At 43.3% G+C, this 17,600-nt stretch overlaps 2 pseudogenes; both read left to right on the forward strand.

Annotated features, from left to right (window-relative positions):
• The first annotated feature begins 10,159 nt into the window (after positions 1 to 10,159).
• Positions 10,160 to 11,285, forward strand: LOC101613231 (annotated as a pseudogene).
• Positions 11,286 to 13,323: 2,038 nt separating this feature from the next.
• Positions 13,324 to 14,677, forward strand: LOC105945083 (annotated as a pseudogene).
• Positions 14,678 to 17,600: the final 2,923 nt, after the last annotated feature.

Below are 17,600 nucleotides of genomic sequence, written 5' to 3' on the forward strand. Positions count from 1 at the left end.
TGGTTAGGTTGTTGATTTGGGATCTCTCTGTCTTTTTTATGAAGGCATTGAGTGCTATGAATTTTCCCCTGAGGACCACCTTTATTGTGTCCCATAAGTTTTGGTACAATGTCTTCTCATTGTCATTCAATTCTAGAAATTTTTCAATTTAATTTTTTACTTCATCCACTATCCATTTATTGTTTAAAAGTGTGCTGTTCAGCTTCCAGGTGCCATTGGCATTCTGGGTGGGTCTTGTTGTTGAGTTCTAGCAATATAGCATTGTGATCTTATATCATGCAGGGAACTATGTCAATCTTCCTAAATATGTGGAGGCAGTCTTTGTGACCCAGTATATGGTCTATCTTAGAGAATGTTCCATGGGCTGCTGAGAAGAATGTGCAGTCTGTGGATTTGGGATGGAAAATTCTGTAGATATATGTTAGGTTTAAATGATCTATGATTTTGTTGAGCTCTCTTACTTCCCTGTTGAGTTTCTGTTTGGATGATCTGTCTATTACTGATAATGGTGTATTGAAGTCTCCAGCTATGATGGTGTTGGTGGTTATTTCTGTTTTATTGTCAAGTAGGTTTTGTTTTATGAACTTTGGTGCCCCTGTGTTTGGTGCATACAGATTTATGATTGTAATATCCTCCTGATGGATTGTTCCCTTGATAAGTAGGAAGTGGCCTTCTTTGTCTTTTTGATTATTTTTGGTTTGAAGTCTATTTTATCAGATAATAATATAGGTACACCTGCTTGTTTCTTATTCCCATTTGCTTGGAATATTGTTTTCCATATTTTCTCCCTGAGGAGGTGTCTGTCTTTAGTGGTGAGGTGGGTTTCTTGAAGACAACAGATTGAGGGGTCTAATTTTTTGATCCATCCTGTTAGTTTGTATCTCTTTATGGGTGAATTAAGGCCATTAATATTTAGGGTAATGACTGTGAGATTTGATTTGATCCCTGCCATATTGTGATGGTATATGTGGTTTGGTGTTTTCATGGACTTGGAAAATTTTGTGCCTACTCTGAGTTTGGTTATTGTGATCTGCTTCTTGTAGGCATTTGAGTTTGGTTATTTGTTTCTTCTCTGTGGAGAATTTCTACTCTCTGTAGGTTTGGTTTTGTGTTCATATAATTGTAAAGCTGAGTTTTGTCATGGAAAGTTTTTCTTTCACCATCTATTATGAGGGATACTTTTGCTGGGTAGAGTAGTTTGATTGGAAGCCATATGTTCTTAGACTTTGCAGTGTTTCATTCCAGGCCCTTCTATCTTTCAGTGTTTCCATTGAGAAGTCTGATGTAATTCTGATGGGGTTACCTTTGAATGTGGTGTGCTCTTTTTCCCTAGCTGCTTTTAAGATTTTCTGTCTTAATGACAATATGTCTTGAAGAGTTTTTGCTTTGGTCCAGTCTGTTTGGAGTTCTGTTTTGTTCTTGTTATCTTGATGGGCCTTTCTTTTCAGAGACTGGGGAAGTTTTCTTCAAGTATTTTGTTAAATAAGTTCTCCATGCCTTTGGTCTGAATTTCTTCTCCTTTTGGTATTCCAATGATCCTGACATTAGGACATTTAAGTGTATTCCACAATTCCCTCATGTTCTGTTCACAGCAACTTTTGAACTTACTGAAAATTTTGAACTCTCAAACTGTTTCTTCTATCTTGTCTTCCAGATCAGAATTTCTATCCTCCACATGGCTAACTCTATTCTTGAGAGCTTCTATAGAGTTTTGGACTTTTTAAACTAGGTTTTCATTTTCTACTACTTTTCTATGCATATTTTCCATCCCTCTGTCAAGCTCCCTTTTCACATCCTCTGATTTTCTTGATGCTTCTTGGAATTTGTTCTAGCATTTCTTTGTCTTCATTTAGCATGGCCAGCTGATTGTTAAGGTCTTCTTGTTTTTCACTGTCCCTCAAATCTCTTAACTGTTTTTGAACTCCTTCCATTTTCTTATCTATTAGGTCTAATTTAGTGATGGTAGCATCCACACAATTATCGGTCCTTTGTTGCTGTTCTGCAAGTTCTACCATTAGCTTGGTCAGGGTTGCATTGTTCATAGCTTCATTTTGGTGTTCTGATCCTAATGACTCTTCTATGTTTTGGTTAGATACAATCATTGTAGGACTGGAAGATCTAACTGGATTTTCTTGCATTTGATTTTTCATGTTATTTATTTTGCACTGTGGTCTGCCCATGACAGTGTATGGGCACATAGGTGGGTGGATCAGCCTGGGCTCAAGCACAATGGGAATTGGAGGTAGCCTGGGGCAGTTGCCAAGCAGCCTGGGCTTTGGCTCTCACTTTCCATATCCACCTTATCTACTGCTTGGCCAGGGTGCCAAAGTTACCTTATCTCTCAAGCGGTAATGTGCCAAAGCTCCCTGTGTTCGAGCTAGGAAGGACACTGAGGCACCAAGCACTGAAGCAGTCCAAACTCTGGAATGGGAACACTGGGACCCAGAAGCAGTCTGCGGTTCTCTGCCACAGGACAATGGTGGCCGGCTGGCATGGCAGACAGGTAGGAGATGGCACCTGAGTTGGCACAAGTGACAGACACAGTCTGAGCTTGCATGGCAGTTGCTATGGGCCTGGGCTCGCTGAACGTGTGGAGGCAGGAGCAGTAAGTGAGTAAGTGGGCGGAGCAGTCTAAGCTTCCACACGCAGGGATCAATCAGCAGCACCCTGGATACAGTGGCTACTTGGGAGGAGGGGTGGGCTACCCATCTACGAGGAAATCAGTGATTCCCTGTTATTGCCAAGACTCACTGAATGTGCGGTGGCTGGAGCAGTAAGTGGGTAAGTGGGCAGAGTAGTCTATGCATGCAGGGATTGATGGGCATTTGGCAGCACCATGGATATGGCGGCTACTTGGGAGGAAGAGTGGGCTACCACCCACAAGGGGATCAGCGATTCCCTGTTTTTCCCCTCTCTGTGCCCTCCCACTGGCAATCTATTGGAGATTTCTCTTCCCTCAAGACCTAGTGAACCCTTAATGTCTTGCCTTTCTTTCCCTGGAACTTTCAGCCCAGCTAGGTAGTCACTATCTTGGCCAGAAGTCAGGTTCCTCTTTTTATCAAGGTTTTAACTATTCTTAAGATAAAGGCTCACATAGAAATGGTTAATTTCCAAAGGTGAAGTACTCATACCTAAAGACATTGGGACTTTAAAGATAGCTTCTGTCTTATTTATGCTAATTCTATTGAATGGTCACAACTAGGTTTAATCACTTAGGTTTAACTGATTTAATTTCAGTAATAATAACTCTCATCTTCCTGGGATTTGTTGGGATAGCTTGCTTAAGCCTTATCAAATTTAAGTCATGGGTTAAACATAAAATTGTTTTATGTTAATAAAAATTTCTGTGGTACATAAAATCAATAGCTATCAAGTTTAAGCCAAAATCATTGGTTGTCAAACAATGTTTTTTCTTTCAAAAATATTTATCAAGGGTTGTATTAGAATTTAGCTAGTTATTTTGGTTTTAAAAAAGAAGAACACCAGATTCTGCTCTACTGTAAGTCCAGTGCTTATAACAAAATTACCTCTTAAGTCATGTTTCCTACTTTAGGGTACAGCCTCATGCTGAAACAATGGTCCTCATCTGAGAGAAAAAAAAAATTCAAGCTCTGTGGTTCTGTTTCCAATGTTCTCTGGGTAATTTGTACCAACACAGGTATCTGAACTAATCAAAGATCTTTTCAAACACAGATGCTAAGACTTTATACTGTCTTACTTATTGTTTTCTGACATGTTCTAAGTTAAATTAGTTAGTCTGTAAATCAATTGGTACTCTTTTCAAGGCTGGTAGCAGCTTCTGCCTATATTTATAAATGTTAGATGTTTAAAATGTGAGATGTGCCTACTTTCTATACCTCGTATATAGGCTTATGCTGCCACAGTACAACTAAAATTTTTAAGATAGGAAAAAATGATTTTAGAAGCCCTTGTGCCATTCTTTAACTAAACTGATTTCAGTAATCAAATGTGCTCTATATGTACATACATCTAGGCTGGTGTAACTTCCTTTCTAAGTGTGTTAATTACCTACATAGAAGTCAAAACCAACTGGAATCATCAGAACAAGAGGTGCCAATATTTTGGCCCGTGCTTCCAGGTCATGAGGCCACTTGAGATGATGGGACACTTCTACACTGGCTCCCTGGTAAGTCACCTGTCTTCCTGAGCAGGGAGGATATGGAGACCCAGACAAAATTGGTGTATAGTCTGAAACAGGAGAATCACAATTGAGGAGCAATAAGTCCCCCTGACTTCCCAAAGAAGGGAAAACTACTTGGCCAGCATGGCCCTGACTCATCCTAACAGACAAAAGACACCAGTAAGCTATGGGGCTACTCCTGTGTCCCTAAAGTCTCTTTGAAGAGCCATTAGTGACCCCCAATACTAATCCTTAATTAAATGTGGCTATCTGCATGGTCTTAAACACTCAGAGAGAAATGTATAACCAAAGATAAAAAATACTTTACATATATGAATGGCCTATTAAGTAACACAAGAGCTTTCCAAGAGGGGAAACAAACATTAAGACAACTTTTCCCCATAGTTTTAACTCTATAGTAAAGAAAAACAAGTATAGATGTTCAAAGGGTTATTTTCAAATCTAAAATATGTAAATAATCCAGGAGCCTGGGGGTCGCCATCACCACGAGACACTGGAACCCCACTGGAAGGGACCCTACACTGGAAGAAACCCTACATCTTCATCCTGACCACACCTACCGCTGTGAAGATGGACGGAACTGCCACTTGGATTCATCACACCCACATCCGACTGGCAGATCCACTGGCTGAACCTGAGGACTATCAGCCACAATGGAAACGCAGCACTCCACTCAAGCTTCAACTCAAATGCTCCTGATCCTGACTGTGCTCCTAACTGTATGTATTATGGCAACTACTCCCCACCAAGTTTATCTGACCTGGATAATAACCAACACTGCCACAGGGGAAATTGCTTACTCCAAATCACATCTTGTCCCACAGGGAACCTGGTTTCCTGATTTGATCTTCAACCTCTATCAACTAGTGGGTGACTCATAGGACTCTGTAGCAAATCAGGAAATTTCTTATTTCTATGTATTCCCTAGGCACTTAGGGAAAGCAAGAATCAAAAGGGGCTGTGGGGGATCTGAAGCCTTCTACTGTGCTGGCTGGCAATGTGTGACTACTGGAAGGGTATATTGGAACCCGCCTACTAAGGGGGACCTTATCACCATAACACTGAACCAGACCAGGGACCAAAATGGACCATGTTACCTCCCTCCTTTGAAAGGAAATGACACCTTTAATTTTGTTCCTCTCAAGTTTACAGAAAAAGGGAGACAGGTGTCCTGGGATAATGGAATGATCTGGGGAATAAGACTGTATGTTACTGGGTATGATCCCGGTGCCTTATTTACTGTCCTGTTGGTGACAAAGTTTCCCAGTGCAGGCCTGGCAGGGGCAAGAACAGGCATTGCAGCACTCACCCTTCAAGGAAAACATCAAGTATAGACTTAGACATTCAGAGGATGGAAATGTCCATTACTCACTTAGAGAAAAATGTAGATTCCTTAGCTGAGGTTGTATTAGGGAATAGATGGGGGTTAGACTTATTATTCCTCCAGAAAGGGGGACTATGTGTGGCCTTAAGGGAAGAATGTTGTTTTTATATCAACCATTCAGGTATAATTAGAGACTCAATGGTGAAGGTACAAGAGAATTTAGAAAAGAAAGAGAAGCTGATAGAGGATGGTTTGAGTCATGGTTTAGTCATTCCCCATGGTTAACTCTGCTGTCTGCTTTAGCAGGGCCATTGCTTTTATTTTTGCTGCTAATCACAATAGGACCTTGCATTATTAATAGATAGTTGCTTTTGTTAGGGAACGCATTAATACAGTACAGCTTATGGTTTTAAGATCACAGTATAATTCCATCGGGATCCAAGATTGGCTCTTCATGGTACAAAGAGAGGGGGGAATGAAAGACCCAGGAACCAGATGGACACCATGACAGGCTTCAGAGTCCTCAGTAGGCCTAAGTCTCTGTTCCCTGGCAAGGCCTAAGTTTTTTATCTTCTGGTAAGGGTGGGTTTAACAATTACTGGAAACTGATTACGCCATACATTCCTGTAGTCATAGATAAGGTCAATTCCCCTAGACCCAGCCCGCCAACTTTGCCCGCCAAAATCCTAAGCCAACCAGAAGAGTACAAGTGCAGTTACTGTTTAATCAACCAATCATGTACCCATCCCCTTCTTCTATGTTCAAATCCCTATGAAAACCCTACCCTCCCGCTACTCAGGGCTCTGGTATGGATCCACTGTATTGGCGAAGTCAAGAGACCGAGCTTAAGCCTGAAATAAATCTCCTTGTCCTTGCATACATGTTTGGTTCTCCGTGGTGGTCACTTGGGGTGCCGAGAACTGGGTATAACACATATGCATTCTGAATTGAGAGAACCGCTCCATGTGTATTTGGAGCTGAGAGGACTGTGGCATGTGTATTCGGAGCTGAGATACTGCCCCATGTGTATGTGGAGCTAACAAGATTGCTCCATGTGCACTCAGAGCTGACAGGACTGCTCCATGGGTATTCAGAGCTGAGAGCACTGCTCCATATGTATTCGGAGCTGAGAGAAGGCTCCATGTGTTTTCAGAGCTGAGAGGACTGCTGCATGTGTATTTGGAGCTAACAAGACCACTCCATGTGCATTTGGAGCTGAGAGGACTGCCTCCTGTGTATTCAATGCTGACAGGACTGCTTCATGTTTATTCAGAGCTGAGAGAACTGATCCATGTGTACTCAGAGCTGACAGGGCTCCTCCATGTGTATTTAGAGCTGACAGGACTGTTCCATGTATATTCACAGCTGAGAGACTAGTCCATGTGTTTTTGGAACTGACAGGACTGCTCCATGTGTCTTCAGAGTGAAAAGTCTGCTGTCTGTGTATTCAGAGCTGACAGGACTGCTACATGTGTATTCAGAGCTGAAAAGACTGTTCCATATTTATTTGGAGCTCACAGGACTATTCCATGTGTATTCAGAGCTGACAGGACTGCTACATGTGTATTCAGAGCTAAAACGACTGCGCCAGGAGTATTCAGAGCTGAGCGGACTGTTCCATGTGTATTCAGAGCTGAGAGGACCCCTCCATGTGTACTCAGAGCTGACAGGACTGCTGTATGCGTGTGCGGAGCTGACAGGAGTGTTCCATGTGTATTCGGAGCTGAGAGAACTGCTCCATGTGTATCCAGATATGACAGAACATTTCATGTTTATTTGGAGCTTACAGGACTGCTATAATGTGTATTTGGAGCTCGCAGAACTGCTCCATGTGTATTCAGAACTAAAAGGACTGCTCCATGTGTATTGGGAACTGACAGGACTCCTCCATGTGCATTTAGAGCTGAGAGGACTGCCACATGTGTATTTGGAGCTGAGAGACTGCTCCATGTGCATTTGGAGCTGAGAGGACTGCTCTGTATGTATTCAGAGTTTAGAGGACTTCTCCATGTGTATTCAGAGCTGAAAGGACTTCTGTATGTGTATGTACAGGTGAGAGGTCTGCTCCATGTGTATTTGGAGCTCTGAGGATTGGTCCATGTGTATTCTGAGTGCTCTATGTGTGTTTGGAGCTGACTGCCACCTCTCTGTATATTCAGAGCTAAAACTTAAAGCTTTATAGAGGCCTAACCGGGTGCCGTTAAGAGGCACTTAGTAGTGACAGCCAGGGAATTCTTGTAAATGGGTGAAGGAACTGTTATTTTCCCTTTGTGTGAATATGAGAATGAATGGGTGACTCAGTCTGCTTGCATTCTGAGTCGTAATTTGTAGTACTAATGCTGGGCATCCTTAAGATCCCTACTACAGCCACAGGATTTGAGTGGGCTCATTCTGCAGTACCCTGGCAAGTGGCATAAGGTCTCATGGTGGAATTAGAATAATATCCAATCACAAGTCAGAAGCTGAACCTGCTATAGCCAAACACTCCTGAATTTCCTCCAGGACACGGCCAAAGGAGCATCTGAATAGCTTCCTTCTGAGGTGACAACCACATCCCTTGTCTGTCATGTGTCACTGAAACTGGGGAAAAAAAAACCCAAGAAGGGGAAGGCACTGTGATGCTTCTTAATATATGTGTGTATGTATATGGGAATGTGTATGAGAGTCCTGAACCCATGAGTGTGCGGGTCAGGGAGAAGGCACTGTGATGTCGCCTAGTGTGGGGTGTGTGTGTGTGTGTGTGTGTGTGTGTGTGTGCGCGCGCGCGCTTGTGTGTGCGTGTGTGTGTGTGTCAGTGTCTGAGGCTGTGAATGAATTTTGCCCCTGAGCAAGCCTGGAAAAGGCCTGAGGTCACTGGCTGAGGCCTGGCAGACCTAGGTGCTTGTGGATGGCCCAGAGGATGAGCCCTATACTCAAGTCTGTTGGGGTGACTGGGAGACTGGCATTGGTTCAGCTTGTGCCAATGCTACTGTGTTCCTGGGCCCCTGGTCCTTGTTATTTCCCCAGTGCTGGAGGTTGACCTAAAGTTGGGTGCTGGGGTGGGTCCCAAGCTATTACATGTTCCCTTGCAGACTCAAGAGGAACTTCTTATAGAAACTGTGAAAGAATTTGCTGCAGCTGTTTCAGTACTGAAATGTTTCAGTTATGTTGAAGTCTTATGATAAGGTGGTAAGGAGTATTTTAAGACATTGTTCCCCCAGAGAGACTGGCTGATCCATTTCATTCATGACCCCACTGACCAGGAAAAGCATTGAAAGGTAAATAATCAGAGATGGATCTTCAGAAGGCTTGAGAGGAAAATAAAATGCTATTGAACACCAGCCACACTAGGGTTGATTAGAAAAGGGAAATTGTGGGCTGGAGGGATTGCTTAGTGGTTAAGGCATTTGCCTGCAAAGCCAAATGACAGAAGTTTGATTCCCCAGGACCCACTTTAGCCAGATGCACAAGGGGGTGCACACATCTGGAGTTGTTTGCAGTGGCTGGAGGCCCTGGCATGCCCATGCTCTCTCTCTCCTTCTCTCTCTCTCCCTCCCTCCCTTCCCCCACCTCTCTCTCTCTCTCAAATAGATAACTAAATAAATGAGAAATTGTTACAAAATTTACAACTGGGAAATATGTTTTTAAGAGATTTTTTTTTCCTTTTAGTTTCCTTTTGTCCTGATGGGACATACATCTATTTTAATTACACAGATACATGGAAAAAGGGTCATCTTGGATCTACCAAATATGGTACATTTTTGTTATTTTCTATTAAATTATTTAAAAGGGACCAAAAGATCCTAACTGGTTTTGTAAATTGTTTTAAAAAAAACTATGGAAATTATAACCCAGAACAACAGATGTCTCAGTTGGTCACAGAGATGCCAGGTTACATACAGAAAGACAATAAATTGATTATTCTGTGGAGCAAATATAGCCCAAGATTATTAGGCTCTGGATAGACAGCAATCAATTCTTCTTAACTGCTGAAGATAAAGTTCTAATAATACAGGTGTAGCCCTTAGGAACTTCAGTTTTAGTTTCTTTTTGTATGCTAGGCAGGCACAGAAACCACTCTTCAGAAAAAAGGGGTGTTTGCTGGGCATGGTGGTGCACACCTTTAATCCCAGCACTTGGGAGGCAGAGGTAGGAGGATCACCACGAGTTCAAGGCCACCCTGAGACTACATAGTGAATTCCATGTCAGCCTGGGCTAGAGTGAGACCCTATTTTAAAAAAAAAAAAAAAAAGTGTTTACCAGAGCCCGGATTACAGTAAGTCTAGTTAGTTCCCCATAGCTTAGCACAACCTTTCTGTATGTGAAATGACATTTGCAAGTGACACCAACAAATATTATATCCAGGGTCAAAAATGACCATTACAGGTGAGAGAAACAAGTTTTTTCTATAAAAAGAGACATTGATTTAGATAAATAAAGTCATTTACAATTAAGAGATTAGGGTGGGCAACATGAGAGCCCACTGTGCTCCGCTCTCCCGCTCGACCCGACCCAAACTCCTCAGCCAGTCGCACCCTGGTTCTAAGCACTCACCCACGCAGAGCTGGCCTGCCCAGTCCAGCCGGCTGGGAGGGCCCAATGTCCTTCACCCTCAGAAGTGGTGTCTCTCCAGAGGTGCCTGGAAGCCTGGCTGTCTCCCTAGCCTCAGCTCTCTTGATAGCTTCCTTCTTTGGCCTTTGACCACAGCACCATGACCAGCCCAAGAACCAGGAAAGTTCTTAAAGAAGTCAGGGCACAAGATGAGAACAAGCTTTGTGCGCTCTGTTACAATGGACAAACGGAAGAACATTGAGCTTGAGAAAATGAAGGCTGGTGGGAATGCTAAGTTCCTAGAGTTCTGGAAGCACAGGAGGACGGTGAGCCCAGCTGGTCCCTGCAGGACAAGTACAGCAGCAAAGCTGCGGCTGTCTTCCGGGACAAGGTGGCTACTCTGGCTGAAGGCAGAGAAGGAACCCTGCCCAGAACTAGACTCCACCTCAGCCCAAGACACTGCAATCCACTGCCCACCGATCCTCTGGCCAGTCACAGACCGTGACTGCCTCTGGAGACAGGGCTTTTGAAGAGTGGCTTAATGATGACCTTGGCTCCGATCAGGGGGCCCAGGAGAATCGCTACGTGGGGTTTGGGAACACACGGTGTCATCTCAGAAGAGAGAAGATGACTTTCTGAACAATGCCATGTCATCCCTGTACTCTGACTGGAGCAGTTTTACCACTGGGGCAAGCAAGTTTGCCTCTGCAGCAAAGGAGGGTGCTACAAAATTTGGATCCCAAGCAACTGAAAAGGCTTCGGAATTGGGCCACAGCCTGAATGAAAACGTCCTCAAGCCTGCACAGGAGAAGGTCCACGGAGTTGGCAGCGAGGGATGGCGTGATGTTACCACCTTCTTTTCCGGGAAAACTGAGGACTCCTCAGATAGACCACTAGAGGGCCACAGCTTCCAAAACAGCAGCGGGGACAACCTCCAGAACAGCACCATCGACCAGAGCTTCTGGGAAACCTTCGGGAGTGCTGAGCCCCCCAAGGCTAAGTCCCCAAGCAGTGACAGCTGGACCTGCGCAGACGCCTCAACGGGGAGACGTGTGGGGTTCGGGCTCTGCATCCAACAATAAGAACAGCGGCAGTGATGGCTGGGAAAGCTGGGAGGGTGCCAGCGGGGAGGGCAGGGCCAATGCCACAAAGAAGGCACTGGGTGGGACCACCAGAACTGGTAGGCCCCTGCTCCGCTCCGGCCCCAGCCCTGATGGACTACTGCTGGGTGTGCACTTTACCCTTGTCTTTCGTTTCTCCTCTATTTGACCTCTGTGGAGACAGCATCGCAGGCAGGATTTGAGTTGGTGCTGCCTGCCTGGTGGCACTCTTCAAGGTCCCAGGGGACCTGCCACCCACCTGCCTCTTGGGTTCTCTGAGCAGCTGTCCTGGACTCTGGGTTCTTGGGACCTGGCTGCTGCCACGGCAGCCCTGACATGGCTGGGATTACAGCCCGTGTCGCACTATCGCGCCAGCCAGACATTTGGTTTATTTTATTTTATTTTTTAATTTTAAAGACTTGCTCTAGTCCTCTTTTCTTTTCGAAGAACATGCCTGGAGTCTTAACGATGGAAATGAACGCCAAAAGCAACAGTGGAGCTTGCACTGCCACCGGTGTCCTAACCTCCACGTCCGCGTCCCTGTGGCCTGTGCTGTGACACTCACCCTTGCCGCCCTGGGCCTTTCGTGCGCGAGCCCTGTCCAGCCTTGGTTCGTTGAGAAAGCCCTTCCACACACGCACACGTGCCGCCGTGCGGGCTGCGGCCCCCCTTGTGCACCTAGCTGCTCTCCCCACTGAACTCAGCGGGCCTGGGGCGCCCTAAGCAGCTGAAAAGTGAGAAGAGCAAAGGGCTGGAACAGCTTTGGCTTCCTTGTCCCTTCCCGTGCTGGGGATGGTGGGCCTGGGGCGCTTCAGCCACCCACGTGATGGGGACCCTTCACCCCAACATGTATTCAGGACAGCCAGGGCTTTCTTCCAGCCTGGCCACTACAGGGTCAGACACAGGTGAGCACACGTGGTCATGTCTTCCAGCTGGCTCTGTCTCATGCCCTGTGGACTTTGGAACACTGGTGCCCTGCAGATGAGATCTGCCATGTGATGCCAGCAATTGGTGTGACTGCCTTTCCTTCCCCATGATACGCTGTGTGGCTGTGGCTGGAGTGCCCAGCCGAGCCTCTGTCTCTCTATACCCTCTTCTGTCTGACCCTCAGTTTGACCGGCAGTTCATGACATGAAGCTCAATGTGGTTTTAAAAAAATAAAATAAGGGCTGGAGAGATGGCTTAGTGGTTAAGTGCTTGCCTGTGAAGCCTAAGGACCCCGGTTCGAGGCTCGGTTCCCCAGGTCCCACGTTAGCCAGATGCACAAGGGGGCGCACGCGTCTGGAGTTCGTTTGCAGTGGCTGGAAGCCCTGGCGCACCCATTCTCTCTCTCTCCCTCTATCTGTCTTTCTCTCTGTGTCTGTCGCTCTCAAATAAATAAATAAATAAAAATTTTTAAAAAATAATAAAATAAAATAAAAATTAAAAAATTAAGAGACTAAGGGGCTAGTGAAATGGCTTAGTGGTTAAGGCGGTTGCCTTCGAAGCCTAAGGACCCCAGTTTGAATCCCCAGGACCCGTGTAAGCCAGATGCACAAGGGGTTGCATGTGTCTGGAGTTTGTAGTGACTAAAGGCCCTCATACACCCATTCTGTCTTTCTGTATATATTCCCCTCTCTCTCTCTCTCTTTCTCTCTCTAATAAATTAAATATATTTTTAAAAATTAAGAGACTAATAAATATTTTACTTACATAAATACAGGCAAAATATTTAGAGATATGAAAGGCTGCGAAGCTAAAAAGACTAAAGGTTTGATTATTTTTGTCAAGTTTTATATAACCATGAAATTATGAGCTTTGTATCACTGGGCCTAATGGTGTCTGTTGAAATGAATTTCCCTATTCAATGAGGTCAAAACTGTATATATAGACAGTCCTGACGGAGGAGGAGGAGCAGGGAAGGGAGAGGAGGAGGAAGGGGAGGGGAGCGGGAGCGGGAGCGGGGAGGATGGGCCGCCGCTAGCCTTTCACTCGCCTCGCCTGGCAGGGTGGGTGCAGGGTGGGTGCCCGCGGCGAGCGTCCGCGGGGCGGCGCGGCGGGAGGTGGTCGAAGGGCTCGGGCGGCCCAGCCTCAACCCCGGCCCCAGGGCCTTTCCGCGCGGGCGCCCGGCCCCGCCTCCCGCGCGCTGCGGTTGGTCTGCCGGGGCCCCCCGGAGAAGTCTGCACTTCCTGACTTCTCAAGGTCGTGTTGTTTCGGACAATGGGACAATGGATGAGCAGTCACAAGGCATGCAGGGGCCACCTGCTCCTCAGTTTCAACCACAGAAGGCCTTACGACCGGATATGGGCTACATTAGCCAACTTCCGAATAGAAAAGAAAATTGGTCGTGGACAATTCAGCGAAGTTTATAGAGCAACCTGTTTCTTGAATGGAGTACCAGTAGCTTTAAAAAAAAAAAGTGCAGATATTTGATATAATGGATGCCAAAGCACGTGCTGACTGTATCAAAGAAATAGATCTCCTAGAGCAACTGAACCATCCAAATGTAATTAAATATTATGCATCATTCATCGAAGATAACGAATTAAACTTAGTTTTGGAATTGGCAGATGCTGGCGATCTCTCCAGAATGATAAAGCATTTTAAGAAACAGACGAGGCTGATTCCTGGAAGAACTGTCTGGAAGTACTTCGTTCAGCTGTGCAGTGCATTGGAGCACATGGGCTTTCGGAGAGTCATGCATAGAGATATAAAACCAGCTAATGTGTTCATTACAGCTGCTGGAGTGGTTAAACTTGGAGATCTTGGTCTTGGTCGGTTTTTCAATCAAAAACCACAGCTGCACATTCTCTAGTGGGTATACCTTATTACATGTCTCTTGAGAGGATACATGGTACAACTTCAAGACCGACACCTGGGCTCTTGGCTGTCTACTGTATGAGATGGCTGCGTTACAAAGTCCTTTTTATGGTGACAAGATGAATTAATACTCATTGTGTAAGAAGATAGAACAGTGTGACTACCCACCTCTCCCTTCAGATGAACTCAGAGGACGACAGTTAGTTAATGCGTGCATCAACCCAGATCCTGAGATCTATGTTTGTGACGTAGCAAAGAGGATGCATGCATGCACTACAAGTAGCTAAACTCTCAAGATCATGAAGAACATAACCAAAATAATTTAAAGTGTTTTTGTGCAAATCATAGCTCCCCAATAGTCTGGGTATTACAATAAATATTTCAGAGCTCACGTGCTTTGAGTCCTTAACCAGTTTTCATATAAGCTTCATTTTCTACCAGTCTGAACCACCTTGCAAACTCAAACAAACGACTTTGATATAATTATATTGCATGTTAGAAAGACAAGTGCAACATGATAGTTCTCAGTGGCTAAAAGATTTTAAAATTATTTGGAGTTTTCTGCTGATGAATTGTGTTCAGATGTACTATCAATGTCAAATACTGAAGCTCCACCTCAACACATAGAGATGCAGACCTGAGGAAAGACACCCTTTGGCTTGTTGGCTTTTAGTCAGATTGAAGTGAACACAGTTGTGAACTTTGGTGGTCTTTCTTTCTTTCTTTCTTTCTATTTATCTATCAACCTATCTTCCTTTCTTTTTTGTGGGGGGGGGGGTTTGAGGAACGTGTTTTTGTTTTTAGCATTATACCTTTCACATATAATTCTTATGTATACATAAACTATTAGAGAAACACAATTCTTAGTTGACGCATTCAAAATTCAATGATTAAATGTGAAAAGATAAGGCTACAAAGTGTAAGTCAGACACTGAAAAGTCTTGTGTTTTAGTATCTTTGACATTCTTTTTGCATTCAAATGGTATAAATGAACCCATTTTAAAAGTAGTTAAGGATTTGTTGGGCTGGTGTGGTAGCAATTTTTAAAGTTGAACATTGCCCAAGGCTTTTTGTGTGTTTTTATTATTTGTACATTTGAAAAATATTCTTGGAATAATCTTGCAGTACTGTACTTCAATTTCTTTATAAATACAAGTGCATTTTAACTCATAATTGTACACTATACTGTAAGCATATGTTTTTATTCATAGATTTTTATTGAAGCGTTGATTGGTCCCCTACAGAAATTTTTTATATTCAAGTTAATTTCTTATTTATATTGTGTGTGCATTTTATTCATTAATGTTTTAATTTCCTGAGAACATAATTCTTTTAAAAGATATTTGCTATGCCAACACTTTTCTTGGATTGAAACATTCTTTTTTAACTTTACAATTTGGGTCACTCTGTATGCTTGTGTTTTGTCTTGTCAGAGAGGGAGAAGCGATGTATGTTAAAATGTGCCTGTGAATGTTGAGAGTTTTGTCATCTGATAAGGCTATAGTTTTAGAATATGCACAAGGACATGAAACCTGGCCATTACTGCACCCAGAATTGTTCTAAAAATAACATTTCTTTTGAGAGGCTTTGGAGCAAAGTACTGGGTCTGTGCGTGAAGAGGACAGAGGTGATGCTGGGGTCCAGCCCTGGCCTGAAGGAGGGTCCCTGAAGAGAGGTGTGAAAGGGAACAAGCGGCGCAATAACGACTCGAAGTCAAGTTCTGGTGCAAGCTGACAGGCTAATGCTGAAGGCAGCTGAGTTTTTCCATCTTTCTCTCTCTGTTTCTCTTTTTCAATTTTTTTATTGTTTTTCTTTTTCTTTTTTTTGTTTTTGTCTTTTTCTCTGTTTTCTGTTCTTCCCTGCTTCTATGCTTCCATGCTTCTCTGCTGCCACAGCTCTTCGCCTCAGTCTTTTATTTTCTGATCACGTCATGCAAGAGCAAACTTTAAGAAAGGTACAGTTTCACAGAATTCATAGAAACTTTTTGTTATTCCTTTTCATCAAACATTCCCATAATTATTCACCTCAAGGAAAGTCGTTAGGCCCCTATAATGATTGACTGTTTACACACTTTCCCCTTGTATGTGCGGTCAAGCACTTGCAATTTCCTGAACTTCTACTTTCAATTACTATATTAAAGGTGAGAGACAAAACAACCATAAATGGGGGTTCCCATCATTAATCAATGATCCAATAGATCCATTTATCCTTCAATCATTTATTTTGAATTTTCCTTTTCACATCCCTCCTATACTTAGACTTTGGTCCTCCCAATTAAACTCTTTCTGACTTCGGTTGTTTTTATATAAGGATTCTTGGTAAAGAGTCATAGTTTGCTGCAATTGCCACCATTTATAAAAATTAGTCATAGAACAATTTTTACATTGTTCCAGGAGGTTCATTGTTTCCTCCTAAGTGTACTGTACTCCATGCCTGACTTTCTTTAAGGCCTTTAAGGAAAACAATTATCTCTGACCCATTTTCTTATTTTTCTAATTCTATGCCAGAGCCTCCTTCAGATACATTGACCAACACTTCACTAACACCAATTTTTACTGGAAAAGTAAACTTAGAGATTGGGACACCAACTGAAAGACAGAGAAAGACAAACATTATGCAGAAAACCACAGATATCTGTAGCGTAGAGAGCCAAAGATTTTTCTATAAAGGGGCCTCATTGGACTTCAAGGAAGAGACAGCTGGGCTGGAACTGTGTCCCACAGCTCCTCAGTGCTTGATTCCTTGTGATCCTGAAATGGCCTGCTTGCCATCTCTGGCAAGGTGATAATGCTTATTTTAGTTGAAGGAAATGGGCAGAGTCTAGTGAATGCTCTTATGGACATAAGTTTTTCCTAGATGCCTTCATATCAATAGCAACCAGTTTCCTCACAGAAGTGAGAAGCCAAAAGGCTGAGTGGTAGTCACTGTTACAGAACACCGTGTGTGCCAGGATGGAACTTTAGCACATTAGCCTGCTGATTTAGAAACCTCTCATTTAGCGAAAACCTGCTGCACTAGATGTAAGTTCTGGTTTTGATTTTTCACATGCTTTTATTTTTACATTTATTTGAATACTTTTAAGTAATTTGGAAACTTGCAAAATACTCATGCGTTTTTAAATTTTAATTGTTATGTGTGATATCTGAAGGGTAATCTCATCTTGGAATAAATGAAAGAAATGTGGTTGATTTTGTTAATAAAGGTCGGATGCATCCCAGATTTTACATTTTCACTGAACATCAGTGGACTATCCCAGAAGTATGAGTAGAGTTACATGTGTTGACCATTTGTGTCATTTTAATGTAATAGAATTAGCTGAGGTGAAATGTCCTCTACTTGGAACAGATAGTCTTCTTTTTCTTGCCCCCATTAAGAACATGTGGATCTAGCATTCATTTGCTTAACCCCTCAAAATGACTTCAAAGTAAGGAGTAAAGCTCTTCTTAGTAAAACTGTCCACTAAAAAGCAATAGCTGAAGAAGTTAATGGTCTGGAAATATATTATTATTTCCTACATGTGGAAACTTTATTTCAGATATATCTTTTTAATTCAAGTTCATATTTTTTCTTAAGAAACCACTGTGTAAAGCCAAATTCATCTTTGAATAAGATAATTTCAAAGAATTATGGCATTAGTTAGAAGTTCTAATCTTTATAATCACCAATATCTGTGGGAAGCCGCGCT

The sequence above is a fragment of the Jaculus jaculus genome, chromosome 1, assembly GCF_020740685.1.
Source record: "Jaculus jaculus isolate mJacJac1 chromosome 1, mJacJac1.mat.Y.cur, whole genome shotgun sequence".
Classification (NCBI taxonomy): domain Eukaryota; kingdom Metazoa; phylum Chordata; class Mammalia; order Rodentia; family Dipodidae; genus Jaculus; species Jaculus jaculus.